Below are 12159 nucleotides of genomic sequence, written 5' to 3' on the forward strand. Positions count from 1 at the left end.
CTTGTGGAAAAAAATTAACTGTTCAAAAGACTCATTATGCCTCATGAAATATACGTTGGGGTGTTTTCTTTCCAAAATGGGGTCATTTTGTGGGTAATTCTACTGTCCTGGTGCTCCAGGACCTTCACAAATGTAATAGGGCGTTAGGAAATTAGACGTGTAATTTATGCACCTAGAATCCCATACGGTGCTCACTGCATTTTGGACTTCTCTGTGTGGCCAGCCTGTGTAAAAGTCCCACACATGTGGTATCGCCATACTCGGGAAGAGTTGCAGAATGTATTTTGGGGTGTAATTGGAAGTATGCATATGCTGTGTATGAGAAATAACTTGTTAATATGACAATTTTGTAAAAAAAAAAAAAAATTCTTCTTTTTCCCAAGAATTGTGGGAAAAAATTACAACTTCAAAAAACTCACCATGCCTCTTACTAAATACCTTGGACTGTCTACTTTTCAAAAAGGGGTCATTTGGGGGGTATTTGTACTTTCCTGACATTTCAGAGCCTCAAGAAATGAGATAGGCCGTCAGTGCATCAGGTGTGATCAGATGTGATCAATTTTCAATGATTTGCACCATAGCTTGTAGACTCTATAACTTTCAAAGAAACTAAATAATATCCACTAATTTGGTTTATTTTTTACCAAAGAGATGTAGCCGTATAAATGTTGGCCCAAATTTATGAACAAAAATGACTTATTTGCAAAATTTTATCATAGAAACGAAAAAAACGTTTTTTTTTTCAAAATTATCGCTCTTTTTTCACTTATGCCGCAAAAAATAAAAAACCCTGATTAAATACCACCAAAAGAAAGCTCTATTTGTATGAAAAACATGATAAAAATTTTGTTTGGGTACAGTGTTGCATGACTGAGTAATAATAATAATAATAATAAATTTGATTTATAATGCACTTTCCATCAAAAGACCTCAAAGTTCTACACATTTACAATAAAAAAATTAAAAAATAACTTAATTCAAAAACATTTGCTAAAAGAAAAGTCTTCAATCCCTCTTTAAAATTTTCAGTAGACTGAAAAACCCTCAAACTATCAGGCAAAGCATTGCACAAACGTGGGGCAGCAGCACAAAAAGCCCTATCTCCTATGGTTTTTAATCTAGTCTTTGGAATCTCTAGACAATTCAAATTAGTTGAGCATAGGGAACGAGGTAAATTTTGCAATCTAAGAAGTTCCTTAAGATAAGGTGGAGCATGGCCATATATGCATTGATGGGCAAGAAGAGAGACCTTATACTCAATCCTAGCAGAAACCGGGAGCCAATGCAGAGATTTAAGAATTGGAGTGATATGCTCATGCTTCCGCACTCTCATTAGGATCCTCGCTGCAGAGTTTTGAATATACTGTAACCTCTGCATGATCTTTCTCGGAATCCCAATGAGAAGTGCATTGCAATAATCCAGCCTAGAGGAGATAAAGGTGTGAACCAACCTTTCAGCATCGGAAAAGGAAAGAATAGGATGAAGTTTAGAGATATTACGAAGATGGTAGAAAGAGGTCTTGCATACTTGATTTGGAATTCAAAGTGTAAGAGCGCTGAAAGCTAAAAATTGGTCTGGTAAGGAAGCTGTATAAATGCCCTGTATTGAAGTGGTTAATAAGCATATATTCATTAGTGTCTCAGTAGGGTTATACATTGGTGGCAAATGTGCTTGGACACCGATTCCCAGAACACCCTGTACAGCCGTGGGCAAAAGTTTTGAGAATGACACAAATATTAATATTCAGAAAGTCTGCTGCTTCCGTTTTTATGATGGCAATTTGCATATACCCAGAATGTTATCAAGAATTGGAAATAATTGCAAAGTCCTTCTTTGTCATGGAAAATGAACTTAATCCCATACAACACGTCACAGACATGCGCAATGATATAAGCATATTCAACCTCGTTCAGAGCCGCCTCACATCAGACATGCACAAACACGTAAAACAGAAATCCAACACAAAGCAAGAGTCCATCAATAACTCTAGATACGTGTCAGTCTCCAAGCTTGGCACAAAACCGAGACATCACCACCAAAAAATTCTCTCTAGTCCGCAGCCAAATATCAACGGCCCGAACATTTAATATATTAATCTAAAAACTTAAATAAAAGACAAATTGAAAAATAATGAGTAAAAAATAATAAATAAAACATAATCCTATCACCAACACATACCGGAAATACATCCTATGTATGTGATGGTGACACACCGTAGAAACGGAGTGACCCCCAATGGACAATCTAACAATTGTTCCATCCACATAAATAGACCAAAAAAAATCTATCTATTGCGTATAGACAAAATGTATATGACGATATAAGCTATGGCGTCCAAATTGCCAAAAAATTTAAAAATGTATTAAAACTTTTTTATAACCGTACTATAAGCATTAAACCATTAGTGGTGAGGACCAAAGCGAGGATCAATAATGCAACACACTTTACAGTATCTATCCCCTCATATAATATGAGTACTCAGTAATGCATACAGAATATACATTCTTATATCATCATATAACTTTTGTTATATGATTGTTGTAGCCCCGAACGAGGCCTGATATGTTTCAAACGAGGCTTGATGCGCTTTGTACTAGTAATAATAGAGGTGACGCAGCGCGCTGCCCGTGCCCCTGGATGACGTAAGTTATTACGAAACATGTAGAGCGGAGCAACATGCTGACATCACCTGCTCCATTCCTATACCCAGAAGGATGGGCTGTCTGTTTTGTGTTCCGGCTGGCGCATCAGACTGTTTTGCTCTCCGAACTTTCTAATTGTGTAAGTGCAATATATATTTTTTTAATAAATAGTTTTTAAGGTTTTACACTATGGAGCGTTTTATATCTTTTATACACCATGGTATCCACGGATGTCCTGACTGTTTGTGAAGTGGCTGTTATAAGTTTGATACCACGTCTCTGGTCCTGTGGGAGCCAAGCCGTAACCCATTATATGCCTCTGATCCTCAGTTATAGAGGATTATATCGGTCCGGTAAGAGTCCATTTCTGCTGTTCTGGTGGGAGAATCTACAGATCTTGCTGTTTCTAGAGTATGGGGACACAATTATATGGACTTTATTTCACAGTTCACTGTTTTATTTTCATTTGTTCACAATTTTTTATCTCACTTCATGCACTTATGAATTTTATATGTTTTTTATTTGCAATATTGTTTGATATATTCACAGGCACATTATTGGTGATTATATATGTATATGACAGACATACATTTATCATGCATATGTGATTTCTGTTCTTTTAAAAGATTTGCTACATCCTACAGGATGTTTCACATTATGTGACCAATGGGTGGTTTATATATGTGATTTTGTTAACTTGAGTTTTAGAAGTACATGGTTAGCGCAATTCTATCGTTTTTTAAAAGATTTAAAGTGCCCCTGTCTCCTGTGCTCGTGCACAAACACAAACAAACGTGTCTGTCCCACACGCACATTGATCATCCCACACATGTGGGGTATCACCGCGAACATCAGATCATGGGAAGAAATTCTAGCACCATACCTCCTGTATAAATCTAGAGAATAAATTGTACGGACGGCAATAATTTTGCAATTTTGTGTGCCACATCCAGAATTTGAACCTAAAGATTGGAGACATCCTAGTGGTGGACTTTTCAGGCACGTACAACAAGTATAGTACTTGTTGCACATGCCTCAAAAGTCCACCACTAGGGGATCTCCAATCTTTTCGTTTCTGTGTAAATCTAAAGTGTTAATCTGTAAAGGCCTTTAAAGAGGAAGTAAACTCTCCCACTCTGATGCTTCTTTTCATTTAGTCCATTATAATAAGTAATTATCAAACTATAGCCACTGTAATCACCCAAATCACATATTACTTACTGTTTAAAGAAACTTTAAAAAACTTGTTTCCAGGGGTTAGGCAGCGCCATCTTAAGTATTGTTTTCTGAGTCCACGGTGGAGTGTATTTCCGCCCTTACATGAGCACTTCCTGTACTGTTAACCAAGCCTCCTTCTCAATCCAACGTTTCTATGGCAATCCTGCTTCCCTGTTCATAGCTGACTTGTTTTATTTCATTTTTTTTATTTTACTTGTGCTGATTATGTAGTGTTTGCCTGTATGAGTCTTATCAGCTACATAGTTTGTCGCCGTTGCACGGGTGTGCACAATTTTAAAGCGTGACATGTTTGGTATTTATTTACTTGACGTTGCATTCTTTTTTTATATTTTACCAAACAATTGGGTTATGTATTGTGGTTTTTTTTTGTATTAAAATTTTAAAAAAGTGTATTTTTTCAAAAACAATTGTGTTTGAAAAACCGCTGCCCAAATACTGTGTGATTTAAAAAAATTGCAAAACCCACCAATTTATTCTCTGGGGTCTTTTCTTTAAAAAATATATAATATTTGGGGGTTCTGAGAAATATTCTAGCAAAAAATACTAATTGTTAAATGTAAACATAAAGTGCCCAAAAGGGCCTGGGGTCAAGTGGTTAATGTTCAAGCTTCAAGTAGAGAGATGTTTGTCTACTGCTCCTCAGATACAGTCTTCACTCCAGGAAGGGGAAACAGTGAGCACTTAGGCTCCATTCACATTAGTGCAATTTCAGATGTGACTTGAATTACAAGGAAATGGAAATCACATTATTTTCACTGATCAATGGAAATCATCATGGTGCAATTTTGGAAAAGCTTCCTCTGTTTCTTTTGATCCAATTCCAGCATGATTTTGGCCCCATACAATATGTAAACCCCATTCAAGTAGCATACATTTGCACTACATAATCTGACTGAAAGTCAAATCAATATCCAATCACAGCAGTTTGAACCTAGCCTAAATCTAATGCTGTGTACACACACGATCGGAATTTCAGCCAGCAAAAGACCGATGAGAGCTTTTCATTGGAAAATGCGACCGTGTGTATGCTCCATCAGAATTTAGCTGGCCGAATTCCCGCCTGCAAAAATTTGATAGCATGTTCTCAATTTTCCTGATGGAAAAACTTTCTATTAGAAATTACGATCGTGTGTATGCAATTCTGACGTGCAAAAACTCACGCATGCTCAGATTCAACTACGAGATAGACGCTATTGGCTACTAGGTATTGAACTTCCTTTTTCTAGTCCCGTCGTATGTGTTGTATGTCACCGCATTCTTGACGGTCGGAATTTGGTGTGACCGTGTGTAAGCAAGACAGTTTGAGCGGAATTCCGTCGGAATTCTAACGGAAAAACCATCAGAGCTTTTCCGATGAGAATTCAGATCGTGTGTATGCAACATTACTCAGCAGTGCCTTTGATTTCGGACAGTAGATATGTATACGGAAAGTATTCACAGCACTTCACTTTTTCAATATGGTGTTATGCTACAGCCTTATTCCAAAATGGATTAAATTCGTTATTTTTCTCAAAATTCTACAAACAATATCCCATAATGACAACAAGAAAAAAGTTTGTTTAAAATCTTTGCAAATTTATTAAAAATAGAAATAATTACATGTCCCTGTACATACAGTAAGCATTCACAGCCTTGTCCATGACACCCAAAATTGATCTCACATCCTGTTTCCACTGCAGCCACTTCCACTGATCATCCTTGAGATGTTTCTACAACTTGATTGGAGTCCATCTGTGGTAAATGCAGTTGATTCAATATGATTTGGAAAGGCACACACCTGTTTATATAAGGTCCCACAGTTAACAGTACATGTCAGAGCACAAACCTAGCCATGAAGTCCAAGGAATTGTCTGTAGACCTCCGAGACAGGATTGTATCGAGGCACAGATCTGGGGAAGGGTACAGAAAAATGTCTGCAGCATCGAAGGTCCCAATGAGCACCGTGACCTCCATCATCCCTGAAAGGAAGACGTTTGGAACCAACAGGACTCTTCCTAGAGTGGGCCTAAGCACACAGCCTAGATAACAAAGGAGTGGTTACAGGACAACTCTGTACATCTCCTTGAGCGGCCCAGCCAAAGCCCAGACTTTAACCCAATTGAACATCTGAAAATGGCTGTGCACCGATGCTCCCCATCTAGCATGATGGAGCTTGAGAGGTCCTGCAAAGATGAATGTGAGAAACTACCCAAAATAGGTGTGCCAAGCTTGTAGCATCATACTCAAAAATACTTGAGACTGTAATTGGTGTCAAAGGTGCTTCACCAAAGTATTGAGCAAAGGCTGTGAATACTTATGTACATGTGAGTTTTCTCATTATTTTTTATTTTTTTTAATAAATTTGCAAAGATTTCAAACAAACTTCTTTCATGATGGCATTATGAGGTATTGTTTGTAGAATTTTGAGGAAAATAATGAATTTAATCCATTTTGGAATAAGGCTGTAACATAAAAAGATGTGGAAAAAGTGAAGCGTTGTGAATACTTTCCGAATGCACTGTACAGCTATTAATCTATAGGCACAGAAGTGCATAGGTACATTTACAGTACATGTCAAGAAGTGCATTGCTATTTTTCAGGAGGAATTCTCACAGAGGTAAATTGTTCAGGGTACTGCATTAAGTTTTATACATTTCTAATTTTCACTTTTTTTTATTTCAGATCAACTTTATGGGAGCTCTGGTGTGATATGAGTCAGAACCACCCCCCCCCCCCCCCCCCCCATATCTCAAACACCCATGCAAAACCTTTTTATTTTTTAAATTCATTCCTTATCAATCCAATCCAGTGTAGCACCCTCTAGTGTGTGCTACTAGAAGTGTAGTACAGGTACAGTGCCTTGCAAAAGTATTCACCCCCTTGGTTTTTACCTATTTTGTTACATTACAGCCTTTAGCTCAATGTTTTTTTAATATGAATTATATGTGATGGATCAGAACACAATAGTCTAAGTTGGTGAAGTAAAATTAGAAAAATATAAATAAAGCTATTTTTCAGAAATAAAAAACTGATAATTGGCATGTGCGTATGTATTCACACCCTTTGTTATAAAGCCCATAAAAAACGCTCTGGTGCAACCAATTACCTTCAGAAGTCACATAATTAGTGAAATGATGTCCACCTGCGTGCGATCTAAGTGTCACATGATCTGTCATTACATAGGTACACCTTTTTGAAAGACCCCAGAGGCTGCAACACCTAAGCAAGAAGCACCACTAACCAAACACTGCCATGAAGACCAAGGAACTCTCCAAACAAGTAAGAGACAATGTTGTTGAGAAGTACAAGTCAGGGTTAGGTTATAAAAAAATATTCAAATCTTTGATGATCCCTAGGTGCACCATCAAATCTATCATAACCAAATGAAAAGAACATGGCACAACAGCAAACCTGCCAAAAGACAGCTGCACACCAAAAGTCAAGGACCGGGCAAAGAGGGCATTAACCAGAGAGGCAGCACAGAGACCTAAGGTAACCCTGGAGCAGCTGCAGAGTTCCACAGCAGAGGCTGGAGTATCTTTATGTAGGATGACAATAAGCCATACACTCCATAGAGTTGGGCTTTATGGCAGAGTGGCCAAAAGAAAGCCATTACTTTCTGCAAAAAACAAAATGGCATGTTTTGAGTTTGCGAAAAGGCATGTGGGAAACTCCCAAAATGTATGGAGGAAGGTGCTCTGGTCTGATGAGACAAAATGTAGTCTGGCGCAGACCCAACGCATCACATCACCCAATGAACACCCTCAACTCTGACCATTTTCCTAGTTCCGATTGCTGAAAACATCCAGCAGTCGGGACTGGGCAAATGGTCAGAGTTGAAGGAAAGATGGATGGTGTTAAATACAGGGATATTCTTGAGCAAAACCTGTACCACACTGTGTGTGATTTGAGGCTAGGAGGGATGTTCACCTTCCAGCTGGACAATGACCCCAAACACACTGCTAAAGCAACACTTGAGAGGTTTAAGGTGAAAAATGTAAATGTGTTGGAATGGCCTAGTCAAAGCCCGGACCTCAATGCAATAGAAAATCTGTAGTCAGACTTATGCCGCGAACACACGATCAAACAAGCGGGTGGAAAAATCCGGCAAACTCAAGTCCGCCGGACAATCCCCCCGTGTGTAGCCTCCGGCATACTTTTTTGACCCAAAAGTACGGCGGACTTAGAAAGTAGTTTTGCACTCCAATCTTCCCGCCGGACTCGCATTTCGGCGGACAGTGTGTGTGCCAGTCCGCCATACTTTTGAAATGAGCGGACTTTTCCCGCCCGGAGAAAAGTCCGCTCATTTCGAGTGGGTCTCCAGGTAGGCGGGGCCCGCGAAGGAGACGTCGCTGGCCCCGCCACCTGGTATGGACTTAAAGGGGAACCCCAACGCCGAAAAATATCGGCGTGGGGGTCCCCCCCAAGTCCACATCAGACCCTTGTCCGAGCACGCTACCCGGCCGGCCAGGACCAGCAAAGGAAGAGTCGCTGGTCCCGTCACCTGGTATGGAGTTAAAGGGGAATCCCTACGCCGAAAAAACAGCGTGGGGGTCCCCTCCTAGGTCCATATCAGACCCTTATCCGAGCACGCTACCCGACCAGCCAGGAAAGGGGGTGGGGATGAGCGAGCGCCCCCCCTCCTGAGCCGTACCAGGCCGCATGCCCTCAACATGGGGGGTGCCTTGGGGAAGGGGGGGCGCGCGGCCCCCCCACCCCAAAGCACCTTGTCCCCATGTTGATGAGGACAAGGGCCTCTTCCCGACAACCCTGGCCGTGAGTTGTCGGGGTCTGCGGGCGAGGGGCTTATCGGAATCCGGGAGCCCCCTTTAATAAGGGGGCCCCCGGATACCGGCCCCCCACCCTATGTGAATGAGTATGGGGTACAATGTACCCCTACCCATTCACCTGTAAAATAAAGCACAAAAAAACACAACACACAAGATAAAATAGTTTATTGCACAGCTCCGGGGGTCTTCCGTCTTCGGGGGTCTTCTCGCCGGACTCCTCCGCTATCTTCTTGTAGCTCTTTTACTAGCGGAGGAGTCCGGCTTTCTTCCTCGCCGCCGCCCTCTTCTTCCGACTTCGGGGGTCTTGTCCCCCCTTCTTCGGTTCTTCTGCCGGGCCACCGCGCCTTCTTATAGCTCTTTTACAGGTGGTGGCCCGGTCTTCTGTCGCCGCTGTCGCCGCCGCCTTCTGTTCTGTTCTTCTCTTCTTCTTCTTCTTCAGATGTTGCCTCGTCGAGTCCTCCGCTCACAATGGCTCTGACCGGGCATGCGGCGACTTATATAGGGACATCACCGGATGATGTCCCCACCCATTATGGTGTCACAGTCCCAGAGGATGCAGGGGAAAAAGGAAGTTCAATAGCCAATTGTGTACACACAATCGGAAATTCCAACAACAAAGTTTTGTTGGCGGAAAATCTGAGAACCCGGTAGCCAACATTTGTTGGCGGTAAGTCCAACAGCAAATGTTCCATGGAGTATACACACGGTCTGACTTTCAGCCAAGAAGCTCACATACATTTGTTGTCGGAAAATCTGATCGTGTGTACGGGGCATAAGAGTTCTGCTATATGGAGAATTACCGTATATACTCGAGTATAGGCCGACCCGAATATAAGCCGAGGCCCCCAATTTACCCCCAAAAAAACTGGCAAACTTATTGACTCGTGTATAAGCCGAGGGTGAGACATGCCTGTCCATCCCTGTGTGTGTGTCCGTCCATCCCTGTGTGTCCGTCCATCCCTGTGTGTCCGTCCATCCCTGTGTGTCCGTCCATCCATTCCTGTGTGTGTGTGTGTCCATCCATCCATCCATCCCTGTGTGTGTGTGTCTCCATCCATCCATCCATCCATCCCTGTGTGTGTGTGTCTCCATCCATCCATCCATCCCTGTGTGTGTGTGTGTGTGTGTGTGTGTGTGTGTGTGTGTGTGTGTGTGTGTGTGTGTGTGTGTGTGTGTGTGTCCAGCCTACCTGTGTCCCGAGCCTTTGTCCCGAGCCTCCGTCCCGTGCCTTGCCGCCTTGCCTCCTTGCCTCCGTGCCTTGCCGCCGTGCCTTGCCGCCGTCCCGTCCCGTCCCGTCCCGTCCCGTGCCGTGCCTTGCCTTGCCTCCGTCCCGTGCCCTCTTCGTCGGCGCCTCGGCGGCCATTGTAAAATTCAAAAGCTGCGCCGCCGCCTTCGCCTGTGATAGGCGGAACACTGAATTTCCCAGCAGCCTGTGTTCCGCCTATCACGTACATCGTATCATCCTCGTCCGTAGTACGAGGATGATACGATGTCCGTGATAGGCGGAACACAGGCTGCTGGGAAATTCAGTGTTCCGCCTATCACAGGCGAAGGCGGAGCCGGAGGCGCGGCTTTTGAATGATAGAATGGCCGCTGTCTGTCTGCTCGACACGCTGATCGAGCGGGCAGACAGCGATGACTCGAGTATAAGCCGAGGGGGGCACTTTCAGCCTCAAAAAAGAGGCTGAAAATCTCGGCTTATACTCGAGTATATACGGTATGTTGACATCAAGACAATTTCAGACACCTACACTAGATTCATTTAAAGTGCATTTAGTTATTTTTAGATGAATATAAAACAGCATTATTTGGTGTTTTTTGCTACTTGCCTGGAGTCCAGCTTTAAGCTATTAGTTGGACTAAATGTACTTAGCTGTATCCTTCAGATTCCTGGCTGGAGAAAATAGCATCTGTTTACATGTGTTACGTAAAATCCCTTTTTAGAGACTGTATGCCACTTCTGTTTTGGATAGACCTAATTATCTATAGAAGAGCCAGCTGCTATCAAATAATGCAAAAAATAAAAATAAAAAAAGGATCAGAAAGCAAGTTTTGCTGCCATGCTGTAATTTTAGAGAAAGGCAACCCGTTTTTTTTAAGCTCTCAAGACATTTACAGTACATAGTTCCATAGTTAGTCTGCCTGAAAAAAGACCCAAGTCCATCTAGTTCAATTAAAAAAACAAAAAAATCCAATCTTATGTACACAATCCTATACCCACAGTTGATCCAGAGGAAGGACATGACTATGGGAATGATAAAATAAATGTGTACCTTTCATCACTCTTTTTTCCTTATATCACCCTGATATTTATCTGTTCAACATAACTTGGATTGAAATGGCCACAAAAGGCTTAATTAATATATTAACAGACACTTTACTCCAGGGGTCTCCAAACTTTCTAAACAAATGGCCAGTTTAGATTAGTTTCAGACTTTAGGAGGGCCCGAACTAGGGCCAGTGGGAGTAGAAAATGTCCTGTCTTCCCGTGGGAGTGAACAATGCCCCATCTTTGGTGTCAGTTGGAGGAGTAATGCCTCATCAATGGTGTCAATGGAAGGGATTGTACCTCATTGTTGGTATCAATGGGAGGAAAAGTGCCCCATTGTTGGTGTCAGTGGGAGGAATAGCGGCCCGTCATTGGTATCATTGAAAGAAATTATGCCCCATAATTTTTGTCAATGGAAGGAATTGTGCCCTATCGTTGGTGACAATGGAAGAAATTGTGCCTTATTGGTGTCAGTGGGAGGAATTGCACCCTTTGGATAGCGTCAGTGGGAGTAATAGTGCCCCATTGTTGGTGTCACCAACAGGAATTATGCCCCATTGTTGGTGTCAGTGGATGCAATAGTTCTCCCCAAGGGCCAGATAAAGACAAGCAATGGGCCGCACCTGGCCTCTGGGCTGCAGTTTGGAGACCGCTGCCTCACTCAATCCCTTGCATGTAGGCAAGACTTTAAAAGTGCCAAGACAGAAATGGAAGACTATCAAGTGAGCTCAAACAATTATTCTTTTTTATAACTTTGAGTGTTGGGTACCCATTAAAGAAAGTCATACTTATTATTTTTCCAGATAGCAAGGATAACTTGCCACAAATTTGTGGCAGTTTTGAATTGTAATGGCGCGTACACACGCATCAGACTATCCGGCGGACTTAGTCTGGTGGACAAACCGCCGGACTGTCCGCCGGACTTTCCAAATGACACACGGTACTTTTTTGCGGTGGACTAGGTCCGGCGGACTAAGTCCGCTGGACTATCCGCCGTACCGCCGCACTATCCGTCGTACTTTTGAAATGAACGGACTCGCCCACACACAAGGAGGAAAGTCCGTTAATTTTGAGCACGGCTCCAGGTAGCCAGGACCAGCAAAGGAAGAGTCGCTGGCCCCGTCACCTGGTATGGAGTTAAAGGGGAATCCCTACACCGAAAAAACAGCATGGGGGTCCCCCCTAGGTCCATATCAGACCCTTATCCGAGCACGCTACCCGACCAGCAAGGAAAGGGGG

General features: G+C 42.5%; 1 pseudogene; it reads left to right on the forward strand.

Annotated features, from left to right (window-relative positions):
• Positions 1-1773: 1773 nt before the first annotated feature.
• The window catches only part of LOC143975918 (protein mono-ADP-ribosyltransferase PARP14-like), a 173995-nt pseudogene continuing 163609 nt past the window's right edge, over positions 1774-12159 (forward strand).

Source organism: Lithobates pipiens, unplaced genomic scaffold (genome assembly GCF_037356315.1).
Source record: "Lithobates pipiens isolate NorthernLeopardFrog02 unplaced genomic scaffold, aLitPip1_a1.2 Scaffold_13, whole genome shotgun sequence".
Lineage (NCBI taxonomy): Eukaryota > Metazoa > Chordata > Amphibia > Anura > Ranidae > Lithobates > Lithobates pipiens.